The sequence below is a fragment of the Schistocerca gregaria genome, chromosome 4 (genome assembly GCF_023897955.1).
Source record: "Schistocerca gregaria isolate iqSchGreg1 chromosome 4, iqSchGreg1.2, whole genome shotgun sequence".
NCBI lineage: Eukaryota > Metazoa > Arthropoda > Insecta > Orthoptera > Acrididae > Schistocerca > Schistocerca gregaria.
Window position 1 is genome coordinate 269,612,550 of NC_064923.1, and position 23,112 is coordinate 269,635,661.

A 23,112-nucleotide genomic window follows, 5' to 3' on the forward strand; every position below is an offset into this window, starting at 1 on the left:
GTTACGGGCGACGAGACTTCTTGTTCCAGGTGGCCGTCACGAGCACTCAAGGAGCGCTCGAGGAAGGAAGATGAAAACGGGGACATTCTGTGGATTGAGTCAAAGTCCTTCGCGTTAGCTCTGAGACTTGGTATTCTTCAACGCGGCCAGTGGTAGTGGATGGAGTCGGCAGTACAGCCTATGTCTAGATCAGGTGTTTATAAAATGTTATAACTGGTTTAGACTCTGTTGGCAACCATCTTTAGAGAACAAAATTTAATTACAGAGTGTATCACGTCACATGTTGTAGAATGAAGTACTGATTCGTTAAAACGGACTCAGTACTTAATAGCTTGACATGTTGCATGTTGCAACTCTTTGCAAAGATATTTTATGATCTGAAAACGACACTATGACAATTGAAACCGGTCATATATTTTTAAAAACTTGCGAAATAGACAATTAAAAGTTAGACTGAAAATTAACCTCGCTTTGTACCTTACATTAGAAGTACGGACATAAGGCCGTCGTCCAAGGCATAATTCTCTGCCTAACATTTCGTCTTCCATTGTTGGAGACATCGTCACAAACTTTAAGACACAGTCGAACTGTTTATGCGTATCCATGCAACGTTCGGTTTGTGATGTCATCAGACTGCTGCCTAAGATCGCCGAGTCGCGCTGGCGTATGCTGTGGGAAATAGCTTGCACTGTTTCTTTTATTTAGCACTGAGGCCCACAACTTGTTTAATTTCAATCCTTCTTATTTTCTGTTGAAATTGTTTTTGTGATTTATCATTTCTGGTCTCTTTGTGCACACTCTTGCTTAGCAATTGCCAGATCTTGATTAAACAACAGTGCCAGAGAAACGAATTTGGTGGTTTCCCGATCCTAGTGAATGATCTGCTACTTCTGATTTATCCGTTTCGTCGACCAGACAACTGTTCTTGTGTCCCTTGAGACGGGTTGTAAGTGCGGTGCTTCTGTGCTGGGAGCGCTATGTAGCGCTTTGCATTGGATCTCTGACTGCGCTTTGTTTGTAAGATACTCTGTGGCTGGTCGGACTCGTTATTGCAAGTTAATCGCCAGTAGTGTTGGGCAGTTGGAAGTTAGTCGCCAGCAATGATGGAAGTACTGTTGGGCTGCTGGAGGTGAGCCTCCAGTAGTGGTGGACATGGGGAGAGAGATGCCAGAGTTTTGAGATGTTAATATGAGCGGACGATCTGGACGCGTGTCCGTCAGAAAAAGGAAATTTGTCAAAGTAAATGTCAACATATATATATATATATATATATATATATATATATATATATATATATATATATATTCCTGGAAATTGAAATAAGAACACCGTGAATTCATTGTCCCAGGAAGGGGAAACTTTAGTGACACATTCCTGGGGTCAGATACATCACATGATCACACTGACAGAACCACAGGCACATAGACACAGGCAACAGAGCATGCACAATGTCGGCACTAGTACAGTGTATATCCACCCTTCGCAGCAATGCATTCTCCCATGGAGACGATCGTAGAGATGCTGGATGTAGTCCTGTGGAACGGCTTGCCATGCCATTTCCACCTGGCGCCTCAGTTGGACCAGCGTTCGTGCTGGACGTGCAGACCGCGTGAGACGACGCTTCATCCAGTCCCAAACATGCTCAATGGGGGACAGATCCGGAGATCTTGCTGGCCAGGGTAGTTGACTTACACCTTCTAGAGCACGTTGGGTGGCACGGGATACATGCGGACGTGCATTGTCCTGTTGGAACAGCAAGTTCCCTTGCCGGTCTAGGAATGGTAGAACGATGGGTTCGATGACGGTTTGGATGTACTGTGCACTATTCAGTGTCCCCTCGACGATCACCAGAGGTGTACGGCCAGTGTAGGAGATCGCTCCCCACACCATGATGCCGGGTGTTGGCCCTGTGTGCCTCTGTCGTATGCAGTCCTGATTGTGGCGCTCACCTGCACGGCGCCAAACACGCATACGACCATCATTGGCACCAAGGCAGAAGCGACTCTCATCGCTGAAGACGACACGTCTCCATTCGTCCCTCCATTCACGCCTGTCGCGACACCACTGGAGGCGGGCTGCACGATGTTGGGGCGTGAGCGGAAGACGGCCTAACGGTGTGCGGGACCGTAGCCCAGCTTCATGGAGACGGTTGCGAATGGTCCTCGCCGATACCCCAGGAGCAACAGTGTCCCTAATTTGCTGGGAAGTGGCGGTGCGGTCCCCTACGGCACTGCGTAGGATCCTACAGTCTTGGCGTGCATCCGTGCGTCGCTGCGGTACGATCCCAGGTCGACGGGCACGTGCACCTTCCGCCGACCACTGGCGACAACATCGATGTACTGTGGAGACCTCACGCCCACGTGTTGAGCAATTCGGCGGTACGTCCACCCGGCCTCCCGCATGCCCACTATACGCCCTCGCTCAAAGTCCGTCAACTGCACATACGGTTCACGTCCACGCTGTCGCGGCATGCTACCAGTGTTAAAGACTGCGATGGAGCTCCCTATGCCACGGCAAACTGGCTGACACTGACGGCGGCGGTGCACAAATGCTGCGCAGGTAGCGCCATTCGACGGCCAACACCACGGTTCCTGGTGTGTCCGCTGTACCGTGCGTGTGATCATTGCTTGTACAGCCCTCTCGCAGTGTCCGGAGCAAGTATGGTGGGTCTGACACATCGGTGTCAATGTGTTCTTTTTTCCATTTCCAGGAGTGTGTATAAATAATGACTTTTGAACACTATTAAGGTAAATACATTGTTCGTTCTCTACCAAAATCTAACTATATGCCTATCAGTAGTTAGTGCTTTCAGTAATTACAATCTTTTATTTAGATGGCAGTACTGCAGTAGTTCGAGTAGGGAAGATTTTTGTGAGGTAAGTGATTCATGAAAGGTAGGGATTATTAAAACTCAGACTGCGTTGCGCTGAAATATTGTGGTTCAGTTTAGAAATGATCAGTATAAGTAAAGAGAAAACTGTCTGAGTACGTTCAGTTTTACTCAGCTGTTTCTGTATCAAATAACGTAGTTTACCAGCTTAGTCTTTCTTTGAATTCAAAGGGGAAGTTTCAGGGTGTTAATGCCTCTTTTTTTAGTTCTTATGTACACTTGGCTGCTAGTGTAAGGAATTTTATGTGCTCTTCCTCTGACAAACGAGGAGCGTAGGTCCCTTACAAAAGTATGAAAAACCCTTGCACTCGTGGTCAAATTTACATAGGAACTACGAAAAGGAAACATCCGCCTTCAGGAAAATGAGAGCAATAGTTGCCTAGGCAGAACGGATAAATCACCAGTAGGAGTTACGCGCTATGACCAGGGAACCACCAAGTTCGTTTCTTTGACGCTTTGTTTGTAACAAGATCGAATAATTACTACACTAGGGCTTACAGAAACACTATGGAAATACAAAAGCACAAAAACGATTTCAACAGATAAGAAGGAGAGTTGAAATTAGACAATATTATGTGACATAAAGATGGAAAGGGAGGGGGGGAGGGGGTCGCGGGGGGGGGGGGGGGGGGGGAAGAAAGGAAACCCCAAGGGAATGAATTCATGATGCAAATGATACCGTGAATTCCTTTCCTTACTAGGCAGGAAAGAATTCACGATGCAGCTGACATCATGAATTCATTCCTGCCTTGTAAGGGAAGGCCGGCTGGTGTTGCAGAGCGGTTCCAGGCGCTTCAGTCTGGAACCGCGAGACCGCTGCGGTCGCAGGTTCGAATCTTGCCTCGGGCATGGATGTGTGTGATAGCCTTAGGTTAGTTAGGTTTAAGTAGTTCTAGGGGACTGATGACCTCAGATGTTAAACCCCATAGTGCTCAGAGCCATTTAATAAGGATAGGAAATCATGATGTCAGCTGCACCATGCATGCCTAACCTTTCATTTCCTTTATCCCCTTCCCCACCTCTTTCCACCTTAAAGTCACATAATATTTTCTAGTAAGGGAAGGAGTAACAGGAGGGAAGGAATTCATGTTGCAGCTGACACCATTAATCGCTTCCCTTCCCTACCCTCTCTCGCTCTCCCTACCCACTGCCACCCCTTCCACATTCAAGTCACATTATTCGTATCACAGCTGCATTCTGTCCGAGTGGCATAATTGTTAACGCAATCGCCTGGTATGCAGGAGATTCCGGGTTCAAAGCCCCATCCAGCCAATATTTTCACTCTTGGCCGCTGACTCCACAAAAAGTCCCGATGCAACTGACACCATGTATTACTTTCCTTTCCTTTTCTTCCACCTCATCATCCTCTACCGTCAACTTACATAATGTGTATCACAGTTGTGGATTACGCATTACCCATTCATATATTGAAATTAGATAAGTAGTGGACTCCGCGATCTTAGGCTGCAGTCTGATGACGTCACGAACAGGAGGCTGCGTGGATACACATAAACAGCTCGGACTGCCAAGCTTGCGTGAGTCTGTAACTGCTTTCTGAGTTGTTAAATCCTCTCCAGCAGTGGAAGATGAAACATTAGGCAGAGAACTATACCTCGGACCTCAGTATACTGCCCATAAATATCAACAATATCGCAAATACCGGCTGGGAAAGCTTGCGTTCTATGATTAACATCGCTTTTCCACGTTCTTGACCATGTTAACTCTTATAGAGCACCCTTTCATTTGATCAAGGATTCATGCAAATCAGCAGATTAATATTCACAGGTGTTCCGCGAAGGCTATGCCGTCCTGTTACGATCCTAGCGCGTCTCTGCATCCGTTCTACGTGTGTGGTCTTGCCTTCTACGATAGTACACATTTACAAGTTTTAAGTGATTCTCTTTACATAAATGTTATACTTTCGATATCCATCTCATTTTACATGATAGCTCCATTTCAAATCGCTTCTTAGTACTTAGAGACTTCAGAAAGTAAGTTACACTTCTTTGAAACCTTCTCGCGTTATCAGGCGAGTGGCACTGTAGTCTTGTCGCAACGTTTCAATGGATCCCGTATCGATCTTCTTCAGGCCTGAAGATGAGGCCACTCGCCTCATCTTCAGGCCTGAAGATGAGGCCACTCGCCTGATAACTCGAGGAGACTTCACAGCTGAAGTACGCCGAGAAACCCTGAAACCGTAAATAAGGTACCAATGTTGTCCCACGCTATGACCGTTATACACTGAAGCACCTAAGAATCTGGTATAAGCATGTGTATCAAATACAGAAATATACAAACAGACAAAATAAGGCGCTGCGATCGGAAAAGCATCTACAAGAAAAAAAGTATCTGTCGGAGTTGTTAGATCAGGTACAATGGCAGGTTATCAAGATTTAAGTGAGTTTGAACGTAATGTTATAGCCGGCACACGGGCGATGGGACACAGCATCGCCGAGGTAGCAATGAAGTGGGGATTTTCCCTAAGATCATTTCACGAGTGAACCGTGAATATCAGGAATCAGATAAGACATCAAATCTCCGACATCGCAGCGGGTGGGAAAAGATCCGCAAGAATGGCACTAACGACGGCTGAAGAGAATCGTTCAGCGTGACAGAAGTCCAACCCTACCGTAGATAGCTGCAGATTTTAATGCTGGGCCATCAACGAGTGTTACTGTGCGAACCATTCAACTAAACAACATCGATACAGGCTTTCTGAGTCAAAGGCTCACTCGTGTACGCTTGATGACTGCACGACACAAAGCTTTATGCTTCACCTGGGCGCATCAATACCGACATTGGACTGTTGATCATGGGAAACATGTCGCCTGGTAGGACGAGTCTCGTTTCACATTGTATCGAGCAGATGGACGTGTGCAGTTGGAGTGATATGGGATTCCTAATACGTCAAGATACGACTCTGACAGGTGACACGTACGTAAGTATCCTGTCTGATCAGCTGCATCGATTCATGTCCATTGTGGATTCCGACGGATTTTGTCAATTCCAGCAAAACAATGCAACGCCCCATACATTCAAAATTGCTACAATGTGGCTCCAGAAACGCTCTTCTGAGTTTAAACGCATCCGCTGTCCACCAAACTCCCCAGACATGAACATTATTGAGCATATCTGGGATGCTTTGCAACGTGCTGTTCAGAAAAGAGCTCCACGCCTCGTACTCTTACAGATTTATGGTCAGGCCTGCAGGATTGATGGTGTCAATTGCCTCCAGCACTGCTTCAGACATAGGTCGAGTCCACGCCATTTCGTGTTGCGGCACTTCTGCGTGCTCGCGGGGGCCCTACAGGATATTGCGCAGGTGTATCTGTTTCTTTTGCTCTTCAGTGTAGGATCGCTTTATTGTCCGCCTGTCTGTTCGACTGTTGAAAATCATTTTTCTCGTCAATGGGCTGACGTATCAAGTTGAAATTTGTATCATGTACTAAGGTCTATAGTCCCTTGGTGGTGGAAAGCATTGAAGCTTCTAAGTCAAAGCAGTCGAAAGATACGGCCGTTTACGTCATGTATTTTAATACACGCCAACTTACTGATTAGAGCCAAAGGAGTACTTCCCGTTGGACTAGAATCATGAAATTTCCCAAAAAGGAAAGTCTCCATAGTATAACCAAAGGAAAACTGTAAATTGGGGAAACTGTAAATTTGGAATTCAGTCAGAAGAAAACCTTTTTTTGTCATTCGTTTCCTGACATCCCGCCTGGCCGACTGTCTGTTAAGACCCCTTTTTCTGAGGAACAGGTAGAAGTATCACATTGAAAGTGATGTCAAAACTAAAGTCTATAGGCCCCTGGCACTGTAATACATGGAAGATTTTGAGTGAATAGAACCATTGATATGGTCATTGAAGCCACTCATCAAAACCTATGGAGTACTTTTCGTTGGCGTAGAATCATTAAATTTGGTAAGAAGCAAGGTTTCACAGTACAGACACAGGAAAAAAACATCCGAAAATAAATAATTTGTAATTACATCACATAAAAAATATTTCTGTTGTCACTTGCCATCCGACACCAAACTCGTAATTAAAGAGTACGACTTTGCACACAAAAGTATTAATTTCAAGTTTGACGTCAGGTAGCAAATAATGCAGCAAAAAATAAGTCCAGCTCTCACTGGCAGCAAAGATAAGGCTCTCTGAACTAAGCACGCAGAATGGTGTCAGAGCAGCGAGCAGGCAACGTCTGCACAGGTTGATTTAGCAAAGAGGCTCCAACTGCAAGTGGGTTGAGTGGGTGCCACCGGCCGTTCTATACTGCGGCCGCAAAGGGCACTCGTAGTATGAAACGTCCCCTTAGAAGAATTATACACGACTGGTCTATATGAAACGTCCCCTTTGTACAATTATACAAGACTGTGCTTAAACTGACACACAATATTTTTAGTGCAACGCAATTTGACTTTCAATAATCCCTACAAAAGAATGGCCCTGACTAACATTAACCTATACCTTTCACAAATCACTTACCTCACAAAAAATCTTCGTTACTCGAACTACTGCAATACAGCGAGCACCACTACTGCCAGCTAAATAAAAGATTCTAACTACAGAAGGCACTAACTACTGATACGTATAGTTAGCAAATGAAAGATTTTAATAGAGAACAAACAGTGTATTTACCTTAATAGTCAAAATATATATGATAGTTCATGACATCCAGTCTTACAAATTACAAAACTCCGCCATCTCTCTCCCCACGTCCACCACTGCTGGCGGCTCACCTCCAACTGCGCAACGCTACGTGCTGTTAGCATCCAGCTGCCGCTGCCCGACACTACAATGGCGAGTATTACAACAATGCCAACCAGCCACAGACTGCACACGGCACAGCCAGTGATTTTCATACAGAGCGCTACGTGGCGGCGGGGTTACCAATTAAAAAAAAAGACTTAACATCCTACTTACAGTAGTCCAGAGGCATCGGATGTGTGGCTCAACGGCTTCACGGGATCCTGCACTACTCCTGTCAGTGTCTCACGGAAAGCTGCAATTCTGTTGTCAGCTTTGACGCCCTTGGGGTTGGTTCAAATGGCTCTGAGAACTATGGGACTCAACAGCTGAGGTCATCAGTCCCCTAGAACTTAGAACTACTTAAGCCTACCTAACCTAAGGACATCACACACATACATGCCCAGAGTAGGATTCGAACCTGCGTCCGTAGCGGTCGGCAGCTGGAGTGGCCGTGCCGTTCTAGGCGCTTCAGTCTGGAACCGAGCAACCGCTCTGGTCGCAGGTTCGAATCCTGCCTCGGGCATGGATGTGTGTGATGTCCTTAGGTTAGCTAGGTTTAATTAGTTCTAAGTTCTAGGCGACTGATGACCTCAGAAATTAAGTCGCATAGTGCTCAGAGCCATTTGAACCATCTGAATCGTAGCGGTCGCGTGGTTCCAGACTGAAGCGCCTAGAACCACTCGGCCACATCGGCCGGCCCTTGGGGTTGTATCGATACATGGTACCACAAAAAACAATCAGTAGTTCGGCAGTAGTTCCCATTCAACATGAAACGCCTGATGTATGTGCACTGATCTCTCCTGAATATCTGATGATGGATAAATTACGACATGAATCATACCAACCATAAATTCGTTCCTTGCTTGATGTTTGACATATACCTCTGTGGTCATCCTGAATGGAAATCTGCTGCTTATTGAATCAACAGTCGCCTGCGTCATGCACGACATTATGTTACATTTATACTATTCAAACTAAAACTTTCTCGGAACTTTTAGAATTTCTGGGACCGATATTTTGCTGGTGTCAACGATGACAAGAGGCAAAAATGGTCGATTCTCGATTCCCGCTAAGGATTATCTGTCTATTTACATAATTAAGTTTGTTCATAATGGTTAAAATGACTAAGCACTATGGGACTTAAGTTCTGAGGTCATCAGTCCCCTAAGACTTAGAACTGCTTAAACATAACTAACCTAAGGACATCACACACATTCATGCCCGAAGCAGGATTCGAACCTGCAACTACAGCGGCAGCGCGGTTCCGGACTGAAGCGCCTAGAACGGCTGGGCCACAAAGGCTGCAATTAAGTTTGTACGCAACCTTCAACACACAAGTCCTACTTGCATCTTGCCAGTTTAACTTTTTTAATTTAATTGTTCTCTCTGTTGTTTCAATTTCTGGCTTCACGAGCTTCCGTAACAGACAGCACGTGAGTCGAGATAAAAGTATTCTGTTTTTGCCGCACCGCATAAGACCCTGACAGGTGGGGACATGAGTGTGAGAGCTGACGGTGCCGGACGGGCGCGCTAACGCGGCACTTCTCACTTGACTTTCACCGGCGCGCCTGACATTTGTCAGGCGGCGAGATTTGGGCAGCAGCAGCAGCAGCCGCAGTGTGGGCTCTCGGTGTGCAGACCGATCGCGCTGAAGGCCGCCAGAGAGGAGAGCAGAGGAGAGCCGGCCGGCCTCATTACCCGGTGGCTGGCTGAAGCGGCCAGCCCAGGACTGGCCCGCTCTCGTAACCGCACCGCGCGATAAATGCCGTGCGGCGACATGAGGCGGCGCGCCTGCCACAACAAGACCGCCACGCGGCGCGAAGACCAAAGCGGTGCCCTCCAGCGATCGTCCGACCCTCTCGAACTGTCACGCGACGCCGACAACAATCGTTCATCTCTGCCGTGTTGTGTAATAGATAGCGCCGTCACAACAGTTGTGCAACGTGTGTGAGCGTGACTCTGTGTACGCAGACACAGCGGCCAGTGCAGGACGGATCGTTGGGCGTCAGGGTTCAACGCTGATGATCGCGTAATCTTACGCTAGTGGAAAACGAAGGATGAACTCCTTCCAACACCGACCACTTTGCATATTTCGGATTCCAGAATGAGATTTTTCACTCTGCAGCGGAGTGTGCGCTGATATGAAACTTCCTGGCAGATTAAAACTGTGTGCCCGACCGAGACTCGAACTCGGGACCTTTGCCATTCGCGGGCAAGTGCTCTACCATCTGAGCTACCGAAGCACGACTCACGCCCGGTCCTCACAGCTTCACTTCTGCCAGTATCTCGTCTCCTACCTTCCAAACTTTACAGAACTTTACAGGACCGGTCGTGAGTCGTGCTTCGGTTGCTCAGATGGTAGAAAGGCAAAGATCCCGAGTTCGAGTCTCGGTCGGGCACACAGTTTTAATCTGCCAGGAAGTTTCATATTTCTCATTGTTCGTACACGTACAAAGAAATGTATCTGTACTCCGAGAGTCACCTTATGGTACTACGCGGAAAATTTGTTGGCCCATACAACGTCTAAAACAAGACGAAGGAGAAGATGCTGGAGAAGACGTAGAAGGATCTAATAAAGTAAACTCTCCAAGAAACGGTTTCTTAATTCCCTATGACCTGCTCTGTACTCCTGTATGATACTTCGAAATTACAGTACCTCGCCCACAATTTACAATATGCAATATATAATAGCATTTACTGGCAGCTTCGCCTGCATCCGTGTTCAGCACAAGTATCACACACATATATTCCTCCACACCTCTCTCTGTCTGTCCCCTCATCCTCCCTTTCTAACGAATAATCAAAAAGTCAGTATAAATTTGAAAACCTAATAAACCACGGAGTAATGTAGATAGAGAGGTAAAAATTCACTCACATGCTTGGAATGACGTGGGGTTTTATTAGAACAAAAAAAAAATCCTTATCGCTAGTCGCGTGAAAGATTTCTTGCGCGCGTCGTTTGGTGATGATCGTGTGCTCAGCCGCCACTTTCGTCATGCTTGGCCTCCCAGGTGCCGGCCGAAGTGGCTGAGCGGTTCTAGGCGCTACAGTCTGGAACCGCCTGACCGCTACGGTCGCAGGTTCGAATCCTGCCTTGGGCATGGATGTGTGTGATGTCCTTAGGTTAGTTAGGTTTAAGTTGTTCTAAGTTCTAGGGGACTGAGCACTATGGGACTCAACTGCTGTGGTCATCAGTTCCCTATAACTTAGAACTACTTAAACCTAACTAACCTAAGGACATCACACGCATCATGCTCGAGGCAGGATTCGAACCTTCGACCGTAGCAGTCGCACGGTTCCAGACTGCGCGCCTAGAACCGCGAGACCACCGCGGCCGGCCACAGCAGTTAAGTCCCATAGTGCTCAGAGCCATTTGAACCATTTGAACCGTGCGATTATTGGCTTTGGGGTTACCTGAAGTCGCAAGTGTATCGTGATCGACCGACATCTCTAGGGATGCTGAAAGACAACTTCCGACGCCAATGCCTCACCATAACTCCGGACATGCTTTACAGAACTGTTCACAACATTATTCCTCGAATACAGCTATTGTTGAGGAATGATGGTGCACATATTGAGCATTTCCTGTAAAGAACATCATCTTTGCTTTGTCTTACTTTGTTATGCTAATTATTGCTATTCTGATCAGATGAAGCGCCATCTGTTGGACATATTTTGAACGTTTGTATTTTTTTGGTTCTAATAAAACCTCATGTCATTCCAAGCATGTGTGTCAATTTGTACCTCTCTATCTACATTATTCTGAGATTTATTCAGTTTTCATATTTATACTGACTTTTTGATCACCCAGTATTTCCACCTACTTCTTGAACCGTCACTTTGTCCATATCCTCCTCTCCTTCTGTCCATCTCTTCCCCCCTCACTCTCTCCGTCCATCTACTTCTTTGCTCATCTCTCTATCTCCTCCTTTCTCTGTCTCTTTCCATATCCCCCTCTCTCTGTCTATGTCGATCTTCAACCATCTCATTATCAATTTCATCCTCCCCCTATCTCTTTCTGTCTCTTCCTTTCCCCCTCTCCGTCAGTCCATCTGTTTTCCCCCTCCCCATCAGTCCATCTGTTTCTCCCATCTCTTTCTCTGTCCTCTGTTAGTTTATCTACTTCTCTGCCCTATCTCTCTCCACCCCACCCTCAACCCTTCTCAGCATCCATCTCCTCTGCCCCCTCTCTCTGCTCAGCTGTGCCCCCTCCACACGTATATCCCCTGGAATGTATTCTAATCCAACTTGCATAACATACGAGTTGTGGGGAGCAGTTTAGATATCACACCAGTCCTTTTCACCTTCAGCCCCATCCTAATGGGAGATATGTGGTCCTTAGAAACACAATAGTAATTTCCTGACAGTAAGTGGTATGCGTGCCAAATACAGTATAATTCAAACAAACCGTCGCTCTCCGTTGGCACTGGCGTCGCATGAAAAATGTGATGAACAGTGTTTATTTGAGCTGACTCTAGCTACACTTGCCAAAATAGGAATTGAGAACATCTCCCAAACCACCAGAGAAAATTCGCCTGACGGATCTTAGGAGAGACAACCAGTATTTGCAAATGATCTAGCAGATAACATCGGGAGCTCCATGAGGCTTTTTTCAGACAATGCTGTTGTCAACGAATAGTTTGTAGAGCCAGAAGACTGTAGAGAATTGCAGGAAGACATGTAGGGGATCGATTATGCGAGCAAGGGCTTTAAGTTGACTGTCAATGTACATAAATGTAGTAAATGTGAGGGTAGAGTCTGTGGTGCAAGCACGTGACCGGTTAGTCCGTCTTATGGCAGGTGGAGAGTAGCATTTCTGTTCGTCGTGGCACTAGGAGCGGGATGGGTACCGAGCCTTTCTTCCTGCCCGCTTCTTGCTTTCGGGGAAGACACTGATACTCACTCTGAAGACAGAATGGGTGGATCTGGGGTCATCGTGGAGAGACTGGAAAGAGGGGGAAATCGCACGCCTATCCAGGATTGAACCCAGGACTTCCAGGATCAGAGTACAGTGCTCCAAGAGATAGGCCAACACAGTGTCAAGTAAATATAACATACTATAACATACTCCGATTAAATAAACAAAGAAACCTATCATTGCCTGGTAAAGAATTGAAATAAACTCACAGGACTCAGTAACATCACTTAAATACTTACGGGTAACCGCCTGAAGCTCATACAAGTAAAGTGGAATAACTACGTAAAGTTATCTCTTACGGAATGAAAACCGCAAACTGTTCTATGAAAGATCTTCCATTTGGAGTAAAAACCAGCTGCGTAGCTTAAAGCCACAGCTTCAGATGGCTATCCGAATAAAAAAGGGTGATATACACTACTAACCATTAAAATTGCTACACCAAGAAGAAATGCAGATGATAAACGGGTATTTATTGGACAAATATATTATACTAGAACTGACATGTGATTACATTTTCACACAGTTTGGGTACATAGATCTTGAGAAATCAGTACCCAGAGCAACCACCTTTGGCCGTAATAACAGTCTTGATATGCCTGGGCATTGAGTCGAACAGAGTTTGGATGGCATGTACAGCTACAGCTGCCCATGCTGCTTCAACACGATACCACAGTTCATCAAGAGTAGTGACTGGCGTATTGTGACGAGCTAGTTGCTCGGCCACCATAAAGCAGACGTTTTCAATTGGTGAGAGATCCGGAGAATGTGCTGGCCAGGGCAGCAGTCGAACATTTCTGTATCCAGAAAAGCCCGTACTCGTGTTAACGTGCCACAGCAATGCCTCTGTGAAGTGGTTACCTTCGTCGCTGGCGGCGCAGTGTCCCTGTGTATCGCAGTTTGAAGGCGATTGATATTGACTTGGCTGGGCAGCTTCATAAACAGCAATTGATTAGAGGTCCAAATGTTTTTCATGGACTCCATCTGAATTTTATCTGCGATTTAAAAGCAGTGTTTGGAGGTAGTACGTGGCTGACACTTGCTGTTGTATGGGGCTATCAAGCAGATTATGGTGGTCTTGAAGCATTTCCAGATGCTAACATTTTGGCTTGGAAGAGATGGAGTATTGCTGAGACTACAGGACTGTTGGCTAAACAGCTTTATGGTACACTGGTTCCAAGCATGCCATTTGTTTTGAATAAGAGAAGGAAGAATAAGTTAAATGCTGATGAGTACCTCTTTTTATGGGCCAAAGTCGGCAATAGCAATTATAAAATAAAGATCAACGGTGATTGCGGTCGTGCGTTATCCTGCTGAAATGTAGGGATTCGCAGGGATCGAATGACGTTGGAGCCACGGGTCGTAACACATTTGAAATGTAACGTCCACTGTTCAAAGTGCAGTCAATGCGAAGGTGCAACCAATGGCACCCCACACCATCATGCCAGGTCATACGTCACTATGGCGATGACGAATACACGCTTCCAATGTGGGTTCACCGCGATTTCGTCAAAAACGGATGCGTTCATCATGATGCTGTAAACACAACCTGGATTAATCCGAAAAATTGACGTTTTGCCATTCGTGCACCCAGGTTCGTCGTTGAGTACACCATCGCAGGCGCTCCTGGTTGTGATGCAGCGTCAAGGGTAACCTCAGCCATGGTCCCCGCGCTGATAGTCCAAGCTCCTGCAAAGGTCGTCGAACTGTTCGTGCAAATGGTTGTTGTCTTGCAAACGTCGATATCTGTTGACTCAGGGATCGAGACGTGGCTGCACGATCCGTTACATGCGGATAAGATGCCTGTCATCTCGACTGCTAGTGATACGAGGCCGTTGGGGTCCAACACGGCGTTCCGTATTACCCTCCTAAACCCACCGATTCCATATTCTGCTAACAGTCATTGGATCTCGACCAACGCGAGCTCCAATGTCCCGATACCATAAACAGCAATCGCGATAGGCTACAAAGTCGGAAACGTGATGGTACGCATTTCTACTCCTTACACGAGGCATCACAACAACGTTTGACCAGACATCGCCGGTCAACTGCTGTTAGTGTATGAGAAATCGGTTGGAAACTTTGCTCATGTCAGCACGTTGTAGTTATCGTCACCGGCGCCAATCTTGTGTTAATGCTCTGAAAAGCTAATCATTTGCATATCACAGAATCTTCTCCTTGTCGGTTAAATTTCGCGTCTGTAGCACGTCGTCTTCATGGTTTAGCAATTTTAATGGCCAGCAGTGTATGTTAAAAAACTGAATGTGCTCCAGTCACAAATAACGACAGTAATAGATGAATACTCACATAAATTACATCGTATTGGACCCAGACTAGGGGGTAGGTAAAATGCCAAACATTCGCTGTCAAAATAATAGTAATGCGCCAAGCAAGCGTACTGTCAAATTGTAAATAGGCTGAATGGTGCTGTCAAAATCCGTGAAAATCGAGCCGGAACCTATAATATAGTGAGACGGAATGTAAAAGCCACTGAATGTACCCTAAAAATCACATCCTCCGTATTGGAGAAACATATAAAATTCAGTAACAGGATCGTTGACGATTTTGTGAGAAATATTGTTCTGATAGAAACAGAAAAAGCAAAGAATAACAACAAAGGTAAAAGCTGAATGCACAATGGTACACCCTTAGCATCCTGGAAGAAGTGGACATAATGCGTTGCATAAAGTGACAACCTAAACATGCAATCAGTCGACAAATATAATTGTGACGTCACCATCTCTGAGTTAATTTTGATTGCCTTAACAACGCTCCATATGACCAACTACGCATATAACTGCATACGAGTACGTGTTAGTATGTGTTTTCTTTTTTAGTAATGCTTTGCCTACCACATTTTCTAGGCATAGCGTTTCGTTATTGTCAACGACTTATTGACATTCGGCTTTCCCCTTTTAACTGAGTTGCTATTCTTTGGCCATTTCTGTCCCTGTTATAATTTCAATATTTTTTAGAACATCGTCAACAGTAGCTCTAGGACCTCGATAGTTTCTTTTCACTACGTGTACCTATCCTTCCGCCACAGTAATTTGTTTCAAGGTTCCTATGTACTGAATGGAATCCATTGTCACTTATGTTCTGTAACTTGTAGGTTTTAAGTGTGAGTGGCTTTCCCTAGAGTGGAAGTGATAGGGGGCGGGGGAGGTATTGACCGATACCAGTAATTTATTTTATACTGTTACATAACGTTACACTTGCCACATTGATTTGTATGTTCATTCAGTTATGCCGCTTTGTAAGTAATGTGTGTGACTCTGTCCGATGACAACTACGTGATGTTGGGTGGTCGGTCGTTTACCGAGATAGCCAATTTGGTTTTGCAAGAAAATTTCCCAATTTCCCCTGTCAGGACACAAAAGTCAAATCAGTATCAATAATATATTGTCAAATTTGCATATTCTTTATTTAATGTATTTGTGGGAGACAGGTTTTCCCCATTTGGATGAAGCTCACTTCTGCAAGTCACATCCTTTACCACCCACGGTCCCAACTTCCATGACATATTAACTTCAAGCACCAAGAAATGGAAAAAAGTATGGAATTTTAGACGCTGTTTTGGGTCGCCCTTACATGTGTGTGCGTCTGGACACTACCATAGAGCTCTAAAATCGCCCAATGTCCTAATTACAATCATGATACTAAATACCAGGGAGTGCGAACCAGAAGTCAACGTCCATTAATATTCGATACCCAGGAAACCACCTCCATTGTCTCTCAAGCGGCTACTTCCTGCTATAACACCTGCATCTCAAACCCATAGACCGAGGTGATTTACCTACCCATCCGATGAACCTCTAGTCGTTCTTGCAGTCCCTGAAAAAAGCGTCAGGTGATATCATTCCTTTTATCACGAAATTCGAGATTCACTTCCAGTCTCTGTCCTTCTCAAGCGGTTACTTCAAGTTTCTGTGAACACATGCATGAACCAAGTCCAAGCATACAGGCGGAGGTTTACGTCCCTCCTCAGAATACTAATGCTGAGGACAAAGGGAGAGCTGGCGCAATTACTATACCAAAAATGGTGGGAAAGAGTCCACTTGCGCTAACGTATCAGATTCATTGCTTAGCAAATTACAGGAGTCCAAAATAATACTTAAAACACTCACCACAATAATATGATAATTCTTCTTCGTACTAAAACAAAATTTCATCATTTGAGAATCACACGCAAACATTTCGCAAAACACATAATTAAATTTCTGCCACAAACTGCTCATAGTGCTAAACATATCTCAGGTCTTGTATATACATTTACATTTCAGAACACAAGCGCAATCCTCCAAAAAAATATTTTCACCTTACACTGAACATATCTGTCTAAAGAGACCCTCCGATCCAACACACTCTTAACTGTGAAGTGCCTGCTATCTTCTGTTTGCCGAGGAGCCACAGCTACGCAGGCCACTCCAGTAGTTGTGAGCATATCGCCAGGTATCATCACACCAGAGAGACCAGATACTCAGGGGCCAGAGGGACTGGTACTTTGGGCATCTAGCCATCAACCGATCAATTTACATGAGGGGTAATAATTTGCCAGCAGTACACTCGCCGCACTGAATCTTCTCACACAACAAACATGTCCGCTTTTGTTGCCTCTCTACCAACATACTGGATAGGTCGCTCCTGTAAGCGCTGCCCTTCACAAAAGCTAATACAACTTAAGTGACGGAGCCCTTGTGGAAAAGTGTTCCGTAAGCAACGATGGCTTTCGAAATAAGAGCGCAATGGTATGGTATGGTCATCCATAAGGCCGGCCACAAGACCTAGACCAGAATAGTTCCTTGCATGTTAATTAGGCCTCGTATGAATGCATCATAATTTCTAAAATCATTGGAGGAAGTGGCGACAACACGACTATTCACGTTGGTGTGTATGAATCTGGCACCATGCCATCTGATTTTCGCAAAAATATCTTCCACACAACTCCAAAGACTGCAGGAGGTGACAAGTGCGAGAATTATCTTACAATCAGCTTAACAGTTCATGCACCCAAGCAGCTGCAAGAATAATATACAGAAGAATGGAAAAGAAAATTGTGGATATGTTGGAAGCTAGATCTGCTAGGTAGCAGAATCCCTTAACTTCATCTACTTCGTGACCATCAGTCATGATGTTAAGTTTCTCGCTGTTCTCATTTCTGCTACTTCTCATTACTTTCGTCTTTCTTCAATTTAATCTCAATCCATATTCTGTACTCATTACGCTGTTTATTCTGTTCAACGGATTATTTAATCCTTTTTCACTTTCACCCAGGCTAGCAATGTCATCTGGAAATCGTATCGTTGATATCCTCCCACCTGGAATTTTAATCCACTCATGAGCAATCCTTTTATTTCCATCTTTCTTCATCGTCGTACAGATTGAACTGTAGGGGCGAAAGACTATATCCCTGTCTTACGCCCTTTTTACTCAAAGCACTTCCTTCTTGGTTGCCCTTCTTATTATTCTCTCTTGGCACTTGTAGATATTGTATGTTATCCTTGTCTCCCTATAGCCTTCCCTACTTTTCTCTAAATTTCTAACACCTTGCACCATTTTATATTGTCGAACGCTTATACCAGGTCGACAAATCTTATGAAAGTGTCTGGATTCTTCTTTTGTCTTGCTTCCATTATCAACCGCAACTTCAGAATTTCCTCTCAAGTGTCTCTATGTTTCGAAAAGCAAACCGATCGTCATGTAATACATCATCTATTTTCTTTTCCATTCTTCTGTACATTATTCTTCTCAGCAACATGAGCGCAAGAGGTGTTAAGCTGATTGTGCCATAATTCTCGCACTTGTCAGCTCCTACAGTCTTCGAAGTTTTGTAGAAGATATTTTTCCGAAAGTTAGATGACATGGCATCCATACACACCTACGTTAATAGTCGTGTTGTTGACACTTCCTCCAATGATTTTAGAATGATGGATTCATACAAAGCCTAATTAACATGGAAGGTGCTATTCTGGTATAGATCGTGGCAGGCCTTAGGGATGGTCATGCACGCATACCGCTGCGCTCTTATTCCGAAAGCCATCTTAGCTTATGGAGGACTTGTCGATAAGGGCTCCGTCACTTAAGTTGTATTATCTTTTGCGAAGGGCAGCGCTTATAGGAGCGACCTTGCGTTATAATGAAGTTGTACGACTCTGAATCGATCTCGCTCAATATGTGTGCGCAACACTTCATCACCTGGTAACCGCCACACTGTTGGACGTACACATGTGACAAGTTAATGCGTAGCATACTTGCTGTCAGCTCCCCAGCTCCCTGCCTGCAGGTGAGTTTTTTTACCATTCAGCTGTCAAGACTCATTCAGGAAACTTGTTTTTATAGATAATTTGTAGTTAATTGATGTGGTTGCGACTTCGGAAACCAAGTTTACATATGTAACAAGTTTGTGATAATCTAGTTTGTGAAAATATTCTTAAAATATTAAAGCAACAGTATAGTCTACTCAGAATTCTTAGCAATAATCTGCTGGAGAAATTTCTGGGTTGTAGAATCGTGGTCAGTAAAACTTTTCTGCTCCTGGCTTTCGGTCTACACGTGCACTGGACATCTCCAGAGGCGGTTCTGCTTCCACACAGTCTTGTCGACAGATAGGTCAGACGTGAGATGATGTCTGGTTTGTGGGGCGCTCAATAGCGTGGTTCACAGTGCACATAAAAATTCTCAATCTTTACACAGTCCGATCTTGCCACTTTCATGAATGATGAGGACAACAGTAACATCCAGATCCCGGGCGGAGAAAATCCCTAACCCGCCTACGAATCGAACCCGGGACCCCGTGATCCAGATGCTTCAACGCTAGTCACTAGACCACGAGCTGCGGACTCCGTCGTCGGAGAGAAATATAAACATTGCAGAAAAGGACGAGGCCGAATTACTAGTCCATCCATAGCCCTTCTGTCTTCAGCAACCTCTTCATCAACAGGCACAGAAACCTTTTTTCACCTTTTTTGTGATTTAGGACATACCTACGGAAATGGTACGTAACCGAATAGAATGAAATGACAAATTCACAAAACAAAGGTCATGTGACGATAACTATCAACATACCAAAAAGGAAACTATTTTTTGTTGGAAAGTGTTACTTCATCTATTCGTGTGAAACAAAACAAACATATATCCTCAAAAACTGCGATTGGTTAATCAGATACCTTCATCTTCTTCTACTGCTTCCACAGGTCGGGTCTATCAACTTGTTCTGTCCTCAGTGTATCAGATATCTCATGCGAAATTTTCTATTTGTGGCAGCATACATCTGTCAGCCTCGGCCTGAGATCAATTAATTACTTATGGCACCGACTGCATGGCTAATTGAAATAATTGTTTAAAATGCGTTCGCCGGATTAATATTACTCCACAATGCCTCAAGAGCTACCGCTCACGTAAATCGAAATAGAAATGTTACGGATCAGTGTGCTTCGGTTTTATCCTACTTCCAGGGTTGGAAGAAATGTTGTCAGCACGTATCGATTCAAGATCAGCTGGGAAAGTAGGAATAGCAGCACAGAATCTTTGGGCTAGTCACGCAATTCGCGAATCCAGAAATCCTGGTAAGAACTGCATATTTCCTTAATGTATTTCAGTGCACAAACTTGTATGGTAAAAACTTAATAAAATCCGCAAAGTCTGGCAGAAATCAGACGAAGAATAGTTCCAGGTTTTTGCTACACAAGGAGGGTTTGCCTTCATACTGCAACCTGGTTTGCTGAGGCTACAGTGGCCTCAGTGGCATACGGACACAGTGTCGCAATCAGAGGATAGTCTTCACAGAGACGTCTACTCTCCAGTACCAACCGTCTAAAAGTAAGCTATTGATCCTCTCTTCGGCTTCAGAATATCTGCTGCGTGGCTACATCCAGGTTTCCATCCCAACTGGCATCATAGGCATGCTCCTCTCATAGAACAGACAGAGGAATTTGACCCTGTGAAGTTTCCTGGTGATGCCGATGTTGCGTGAGGCCTTACTCTGACATATCTTTGTATCCATGCCGCGTTGCCTATAAGACCTCGCTCTCATTTTTAGTCCAAAGTAGTCGCCGTTACCTCCGACACGCAACCAAAAGCCACGTGTCGGCAAATGTACGCTGCTCGGCTACTCTGACATCTTAATTGCTCAAGGCAATGACAGTTTTTAAAATTACGTATGTCTATAAATAGCAGATGTTGCTTCACTACGGTACTTCTACAGTTGAGTCGGCGTAGTAAGATCCCTGACAGCTGGCCGTGCTGTTACCAGCTTCCACCTGTGAATTGCAAACGGTTGCTGGCGACACAATAGTCGTCTAAACGTAGAGTTTTCACAATACTGACACGTATCCATAGATACCTTTCCAAAACAACTTACATGACTAATTGAGGTAAGAGCACGAAGCTGACGGATGCATCCCACTGCAGCCGTGAAGAGGTATTCTCACACCGATTCGACAATAGCTTTGTGATGACGAATGAATTATTCGTGTGACTATACATTTTCAATGAGAGCAGCATCGATGTGAGTGCATTAGCTTGATAGACAGCGTAACTTTTTGTCTGATCGTACAATGAATGATTTCACGATAGGTTGTCTTAACTGCTAATGAAACTTCCGTGCTGCAGGGTTGCATCCTGTTAATACCAACATATTTACAATAGCGTGTATTACCAAGCGGACAGGGGAAATCTATGCCGAAACTAAAAAAGAAAATATGTTAACTGCTGTTGACTTAAATTAACAACATACTTTTTAAGGAGGTATTGACGTGCAAGTAGGTTACAGAATTTGGTAAACATTTTTCAGCACACTCTTAGAAATACCAAAGCACTTTCAGTAATGCAGAGTACTAAGGAGAGAGTACTTTGTGACCACCACAGAAAACTTAGAAATTAAATTATCGTTAATTATTGTTGACTTTTGTTCATAACATACTTTTTAAAGAAATATGGAAGCATAAGTAAGGTCTTCGAACTGAAAATACTGGAAATGATATTCATTGTGAAATGTCACACCTACCATTGAGACTTAAAATTCTGGGCTAAGTTTGACTCAGGAATTTAAGAATCTCGTAGAAGACTTCATTTAAAACGATAAATAGTTTATTTCTAAATCTTTAAATTTGTGCACCGCCGCCGTCAGTGTCAGCCAGTTTGCCGTGGCATACGGAGCTCCATCGCCGTCTTTAACACTGGTAGCATGCTGCGACAGCGTGGACGTGAACCGTATGTGCAGTTGACGGACTTTCAGCGAGGGCGTATAGTGGGCATGCGGGAGGCCGGGTGGACGTACCGCAGAATTGCTCAACACGTGGGACGTGAGGTCTCCACAGTACATCGATGTTGTCGCCAGTGGTCGGCGGAAGGTGCACGTGCCCGTCGACCTGGGACCGGACCGCAGCGACGCACGGATGCACGCCAAGACCGTAGGATCCTACGCAGTGCCGTAGGGGACCGCACCGCCACTTCCCAGCAAATTAGGGACACTGTTGCTCCTGGGGTATCGGCGAGGACCATTCGCAACCGTCTCCATGAAGCTGGGCTACGGTCCCGCACACCGTTAGGCCGTCTTCCGCTCACGCCCCAACATCGTGCAGCCCGCCTCCAGTGGTGTCGCGACAGGCGTGAATGGAGGGACGAATGGAGACGTGTCGTCTTCAGCGATGAGAGTCGCTTCTGCCTTGGTGCCAATGATGGTCGTATGCGTATTTAGGCGCCGTGCAGGTGAGCGCCACAATCAGGACTGCATACGACCGAGGCACACAGGGCCAACACCCGGCATCATGGTGTGGGGAGCGATCTCCTACACTGGCCGTACACCTCTGGTGATCGTCGAGGGGGCACTGAATAGTGCACGGTACATCCAAACCGCCATCAAACCCATCGTTCTACCATTCCTAGACCGGCAAGGGAACTTGCTGTTCCAACAGGACAATGGACGTCCGCATGTATCCCGTGCCACCCAACGTGCGCTAGAAGGTGTAAGTCAACTACCCCGGCCAGCAAGATCTCCGGATCTGTCCCCCATTGCGCATGTTTGGGACTGGATGAAGCGTCGTCTCACGCGGTCTGCACGTCCAGCACGAACGCTGGTCCAACTGAGGCGCCAGGTGGAAATGGCATGGCAAGCCGTTCCACAGGACTACATCCAGCATCTCTACGATCGTCTCCATGGGAGAATAGCAGCCTGCATTGCTGCGAAAGGTGGATATACACTGCACTAGTGCCGACATTGTGCATGCTCTGTTGCCTGTGTCTATGTGCCTGTGGTTCTGTCGGTGTGATCATGTGATGTATCTGACCCCAGGAATGTGTCAATAAAGTTTCCCCTTCCTGGGACAATGAATTCACGGTGTTCTTATTTCAATTTCCAGGAGTGTATGAAGTACCTGACTAGATTACAATATTCTCCGAAGGTGGGCACAAGTGAGTTACTACTCCTCCCGATTGTTAATACGAGGCTAACTTACTTCACCTGACGCATCGTCCAAAATGCATTGGACATGTTCTGAGGTGCTCCTGGTTCTACTGAGCCTTGCCGACTGACTCGTCTTAGGTCGGAGAGCTCCTTAA